This window comes from Bombina bombina, chromosome 8, assembly GCF_027579735.1.
Source record: "Bombina bombina isolate aBomBom1 chromosome 8, aBomBom1.pri, whole genome shotgun sequence".
NCBI classification, from domain to species: Eukaryota; Metazoa; Chordata; class Amphibia; order Anura; family Bombinatoridae; genus Bombina; species Bombina bombina.
In genome coordinates, this window is record NC_069506.1 from 243,685,710 (window position 1) to 243,692,974 (window position 7,265).

A 7,265-nucleotide genomic window follows, 5' to 3' on the forward strand; every position below is an offset into this window, starting at 1 on the left:
GGCCATTGCCCTAAAGTAATCAGCTCTTTTACCAGCCCTTAAAAGGGCTTTTTGCGGGGCATTGTCACAAAGTAATCAGCTCTTTTGCCTCTAATCTAAATCCCCCTACACCGCCGTCACCTATAATAAATGTATTACCCCCTAATCTAATCCCCCTACATTGCCGCCACCTATATTAAATACATTAACCCCTAATCTAATCCCCCTACACCGCCGCCACCTATATTAACTATATTAACCCTAATTATATTATATTATAATAAGTATAATAACCCTATCTAACTCTAACACCCCTAACTAAATTCTTATTAAAATAAATCTAATTAATATTACTATTATTAATTAAAATATTCCTATTTAAATCTAAACACTTACCTACAAAATAAACCCCAACGCCTAGATTTAGAGTTCTGCGGCCAAAGGGGTGCGTTAGCTACGCGTGCTTTTTTCTGGCCGCACCTTTTAAATACCGCTGATATTGAGAGTTCACAGAATGGCTGCGTTAGGCTCCAAAAAAGGAGCGTATAGCATATTTAACGCAACTTCAACTCTCGATACCAGCGATGCTTACGGACGCGGCCAGCTTCAAGAACGTGCTCGTGCACGATTCCCCCATAGAAAACAATGGGGCTGTTTGAGCTGAAAAAAAACCTAACACCTGCAAAAAAGCCGCGTTCAGCTCCTAACGCAGCCCCATTGTTTGCTATGGGGAAACACTTCCTACGTCTGCACCTAACACTCTAACATGTACCCCGAGTCTAAACACCCCTAACCTTACACTTATTAACCCCTAATCTGCCGCCCCCGCTAACGCTGACCCCTGCATATTTTTTTTAACCCCTAATCTGCCGCTCCGTAAACCGCTGCTACTTACATTATCCCTATGTACCCCTAATCTGCTGCCCCTAACACCGCTGACCCCTATATTATATTTATTAACCCCTAATCTGCCCCCCACAACATCGCCTCCACCTGCCTACACTTATTAACCCCTAATCTGCCGAGCGGACCGCACCGCTATTATAATAAAGTTATTAAACCCCTAATCCGCCTCACTGCCGCCTCAATAACCCTATAATAAATAGTATTAACCCCTAATCTGCCCTCCCTAACATCGCCAACACCTAACTTCAAACATTAACCCCTAATCTGCCGACTGGAGCTCACCGCTATTCTAATAAATGTATTAACCCCTAAAGCTAAGTCTAACCCTAACACTAACACCCCCCTAAATTAAATATAATTTAAATCTAACTAAATAAATTAACTCTTATTAAATAAATTATTCCTATTTAAAGCTAAATACTTACCTGTAAAATAAATCCTAATATAGCTACAATATAAATTATAATTATATTATAGCTATTTTAGGATTTATATTTATTTTACAGGTAACTTTGTATTTATTTTAACCAGGTACAATAGCTATTAAATAGTTAAGAACTATTTAATAGCTAAAATAGTTAAAATAATTACAAATTTACCTGTAAAATAAATCCTAACCTAAGTTACAATTAAACCTAACACTACACTATCAATAAATTAATTAAATACAATACCTACAATAATCTACAATTAAACCTAACACTACACTATCAATAAATTAATTAAATACAATACCTACAATTACCTACAATTAAACCTAACACTACACTATCAATAAATTATTTAAATACAATACCTACAAATAAATAAAAGGAAATAAACTAACTAATGTACAAAAAATAAAAAAGAACTAAGTTACAAAAAATAAAAAAATATTTACAAACATTAGAAAAATATTACAACAATTTTAAACTACTAAGCCCCCTAATAAAATAACAAAGCCCCCCAAAATAAAAAAATGCCCTACCCTATTCTAAATTAAAAAAGTTCAAAGCTCTTTTACCTTACCAGCCCTGAACAGGGCCCTTTACGGGGCATGCCCCAAAGAATTCAGCTCTTTGGCCTGTAAAAAAAACACATACAATACCCCCCACAACATTACAACCCACCACCCACATACCCCTAATCTAACCCAAACCCCCCTTAAATAAACCTAACACTAAGCCCCTGAAGATCTTCCTACCTTATCTTCACCATACCAGGTTCACTGATCGATCCAGAAGAGCTCCTCCGATGACTTGATCCAAGCCCAAGTGGGCGGCTGAAGATGTCCATGATCCGGCTGAAGTCTTCATCCAAGCGGGAGCTGAAGAGGTCCATGATCCGGCTGAAGTCTTCATCCAAGCGGGAGCTGAAGAGGTCCATGATCCGGCTGAAGTCTTCTATCAACGGCATCTTCAATCTTCTTTCTTCCGGATCCATGTTCATCCCGCCGACGCGGAACATCCATCTTCACCGACGACTTCCCGACGAATGACGGTTCCTTTAAGGGACGTCATCCAAGATGGCGTCCCTCGAATTCCGATTGGCTGATAGGATTCTATCAGCCAATCGGAATTAAGGTAGGAAAATTCTGATTGGCTGATGGAATCAGCCAATCAGAATCAAGTTCAATCCGATTGGCTGATTCAATCAGCCAATCAGATTGAGCTCGCATTCTATTGGCTGTTCCGATCAGCCAATAGAATGCAAGCTCAATCTGATTGGCTGATCGGATCAGCCAATCGGATTGAACTTGATTCTGATTGGCTGATTCCATCAGCCAATCAGAATTTTCCTACCTTAATTCCGATTGGCTGATAGAATCCTATCAGCCAATCGGAATTCGAGGGACGCCATCTTGGATGACGTCCCTTAAAGGAACCGTCATTCGTCGGGAAGTCGTCGGAGAAGAAGGATGGATCTGCGATGGAGGTCTTGAAGATCAGCCGGTCGTCATCGGATTGAAGAACATAGAAGATGCGGCTTGGATGAAGATGTTTGCCGGTCCGGATGTCCTCTTCTGCCCGCTTGGATCAAGACTTCAGCCGGAGGATGGACGTCACTCTTCAGCCCCCCACTTGGGCTTGGATCAAGACATCGGAGGCTCTTCTGGATCGATCGGTGAACATGGCATGGTGAAGACAAGGTAGGAAGATGTTCAGGGGCTTAGTGTTAGGTTTATTTAAGGGGGGTTTGGGTTAAATTAGGGGTATGTGGGTGGTGGGTTGTAATGTTGGGGGGGGGTATTGTTTGTTTGTTTTTACAGGCAAAAGAGTTGAATTCTTTGGGGCATGCCCCGCAAAGGGCCCTGTTCAGGGCTGGTAAGGTAAAAGAGCTTTGAACTTTTGTAATTTAGAATAGGGTAGGGTATTTTTTTATTTTGGGGGTCTTTGTTATTTTATTAGGGGGCTTAGAGTAGGTGTAATTAGTTTAAAATTGTTGTAATTTTTTTCTAATGTTTGTAAATATTTTTTTATTTTTTGTAACTTAGTTCTTTTTTATTTTTTGTACTTTAGTTAGTTTATTTCATTGTATTTATTTGTAGTAATTGTATTTAATTTATTTATTGATAGTGTAGTGTTAGGTTTAATTGTAGATAATTGTAGGTATTTTATTTAATTTATTTATTGATAGTGTAGTGTTAGGTTTAATTGTAACTTAGGTTAGGATTTATTTTACAGGTAATTTTGTAATTATTTTAACTATTTTAGCTATTAAATAGTTCTTAACTATTTAATAGCTATTGTACCTGGTTAAAATAAATACAAAGTTACCTGTAAAATAAATATAAATCCTAAAATAGCTATAATATAATTATAATTTATATTGTAGCTATATTAGGGTTTATTTTACAGGTAAGTATTTCGCTTTAAATAGGAATAATTTATTTAATAAGAGTAAATTTATTTCGTTAGATTTAAATTATATTTAATTTATGGGGGTGTTAGGGTTAAAGTTAGACTTAGCTTTAGGGGTTAATAAATTTATTAGAGTAGCGGTGAGCTCCTGTCGGCAGATTAGGGGTTAATACTTGAAGTTAGGTGTTGGCAATGTTAGGGAGGGCAGATTGGGGGTTAATACTATTTATTATAGGGTTATTGAGGTGGGAGTGAGGCGGATTAGGGGTTAATAACTTTATTATAGTAGCGGTGAGATCTGCTCTGCAGATTAGGGGTTTAGGGGTTAATAAGTGTAGGCAGGTGGAGGCAACGTTGAGGGGGGCAGATTAGGGGTTAATAAATATAATATAGCAGTCGGCGGTGTTAGGGGCAGCAGATTAGGGGTACATAGCTATAATGTAGGTGGCGGCGCTTTGTGGTCGGCAGATTAGGGGTTAATTATTGTAGGTAGCTGGCGGCGACGTTGTGGGGGGCAGGTTAGGGGTTAATAAATATAATATAGGGGTCGACGGTGTTAGGGGCAGCAGATTAGGGGTACATAAGTATAACGTAGGTGGCGGTCAGCAGATTAGGGGTTAAAAAAATTTAATGTGGGGGGACCTCGGTTTAGGGGTACATAGGTAGTTTATGGGTGTTAGTGTACTTTAGAGCACAGTAGTTAAGAGCTTTATAAACCGGCGTTAGCCAAGAAAGCTCTTAACTACTGACTTTTTTCTGCGGCTGGAGTTTTGTCGTTAGATTTCTAACGCTCACTTCAGCCACGACTCTAAATACCGGAGTTAGAAAGATCCCATTGAAAAGATAGGATACGCAATTGACGTAAGGGGATCTGCGGTATGGAAAAGTCGCGGCTGGAAAGTGACCGTTAGACCCTTTCCTGACTGACTCCAAATACCAGAGGGCGGTAAAAACCAGCGTTAGGAGCCTCTAACGCTGGTTTTGACAGCTACCGCCAAACTCTAAATCTAGGCCTAAGATAGCTACAATATAATTAATAATTACATTGTAGCTATTTTAGGGTTGATATTTATTTTACAGGTAACTTGGTATTTATTTTAACTAGGTACAATAGCTATTAAATAGTTAATAACTATTTAATAGCTACCTTGTTAAAATAATTACCAATTTACCTGTAAAACAAATCCTAACCTAAGTTACAAATACACCTACACTATCAATAAATTAAATAAACTACACATATCTAAACTAAAATACAATTAAAAACACTAAACTAAATTACAAAAAAAAAAAAAACACTAAATTACAAAAAATAAAAAAAGATTACGAGAATTTTAAGCTAATTACACCTATTCTAAGCCCCCTAATAAAATAATAAAGCCCCCCAAAATAAAAAAATGCCCTACACTATTCTAAATTAAAAATTAACCAGCTCTTTTACCCCTACTCTAAACCCACCCAAACCCCCCTTAAAAAAACTTAACACTAAGCCCCAGAAGATCTCCCTACCTTGAGTCGTCTTCACCCAGCCGGGCTGAACTCTTCATCCAATCTGGGCGATGTCTTCATCCAAGCCAATCAGATTGAGCTCGCATTCTATTGGCTGATTGGAACAGCCAATAGAATGTAAGCTCAATCTGATTGGCTGATTGGATCAGCCAATCCGATTGAACTTGAATCTGATTGGCTGATTGAATCAGCCAATCAGATTTTCTTACCTTAATTCCGATTGGTACATAGAATCGTATCAGCCAATCGGAATTTGAGGGACGCCATGTTGGATGACGTCATTTAAAGGAAACTTCATTCGTCGTTCAGTCGTCTGGCCAGCTGGATGTTCCGCGTCGGAGGTCTGAAGAAAGAAGATTGAAGATGCCGCTTAGAGGAAAACTTCGCCCCGATGGAGGACCTCTTCTTTGCCGCTTGGATGAAGACATCGCCGGGATGGAAGACTTCTTCTTTGCCGCTTGGATGAAGACATTGCCCGGATGGAAGACTTCTTCTTTGCCGCTTGAATGAAGACATCACCCGGATTGGATGAAGAGTTCTGCCCGGCTGGGTGAAGACGACTCAAGGTAGGGAGATCTTCTGGGGTTTAGTGTTAGGTTTTTTGAAGGGGGGTTTGGGTGGGTTTAGAGTAGGGGTATGTGGGTGGTGGGTTGTAATGTTGGGGGGTGGTATTGTGGTTTTTTTACAGGCAAAAGAGCTGATTACTTTGGGGCATGCCCCGCAAAAAGCCCTTTTAAGGGCTGGTAAAAGAGCTGGTTAATTTTTAATTTAGAATAGGGTAGGGCATTTTTTTTATTTTGGGGGGCTTTATTATTTTATTAGGGGGCTTAGAATAGGTGTAATTAGTTTAAAATTCTTGTAATCTTTTTTTATTTTCTGTAATTTAGTGTTTGTTTGTTTTTGTTATTTAGTTTAGTGTATTTAATTGTATTTTAGTTTAGATATTTGTAGTTTATTTAATTTATTGATAGTGTAGGTGTATTTGTAACTGTGTTTAATTTATTGATAGTGTAGGTTAGGATTTATTTTACAGGTAAATATTTTAACAAGGTAGCTATTAAATAGTTATTAACTATTTAATAGCTATTGTACCTACTTAAAATAAATACCAAGTTACCTGTAAAATAAATATCAACCCTAAAATAGCTACAATGTAATTATTAATTATATTGTAGCTATATTAGGGTTTATTTTATAGGTAAGTATTTAGATTTAAATATTTAAATATTTTAATTAATAATAGTAATATTAATTAGATTTATTTTAATAAGAATTTAGTTAGGGGTGTTAGAGTTAGATAGGGTTATTATACTTTATATATATATATAATATAAAAACTATATTAACCCTAATATAATTAGGGTTAATATAGTTAATATATATAATATAATAACTATATTAACTATATTAACCCTACTATAATTAGGGTTAATATAGTTAATATATATAATATAATAATATTATATAATAATATAGGTGGCGGCGATGTAGGAGGATTAGATTAGGGGTTAATGTATTTAATATAGGTGGTGGCGGTGTAGGGGGATTAGATTAAGGGGTCATACATTTATTATAGGTGGCGGCGGTGTAGGGGGATTTAGATTAGAGGCAAAAGAGCTGATTACTTGTTACAATGCCTCGCAAAAACCCCTTTTAAGGGCTGGTAAAAGAGCTGATTGCTTTAGGGCAATGGCCCGCAAAAAGCCCTTTTAAGGGCTGGCAATAGAGCTGTTTACTTTGGGGCAATGCCACGCAAAAAGCCCTTTTCAGGGCTATTTTTAGGGTTAGACCGGTTTAGTGGTAGGGATATTTTAGTATTTTAGGGGTTAATTAATTTAATATAGGTGGCGGCGGTGTAGGAGGATTAGATTAGGGGTTAATGTATTTAATATAGCTGGCGGCGGTGTAGGGGGATTAGATTAAGGGTTAATGTATTTAATATAGCTGGCGGCGGGGTAGGGGGATTAAATTAGGGGTAAATAGTTTTAATATAGCTGGCAGTGGGGTAGGGGGATTAGATTAGGGGTTAAT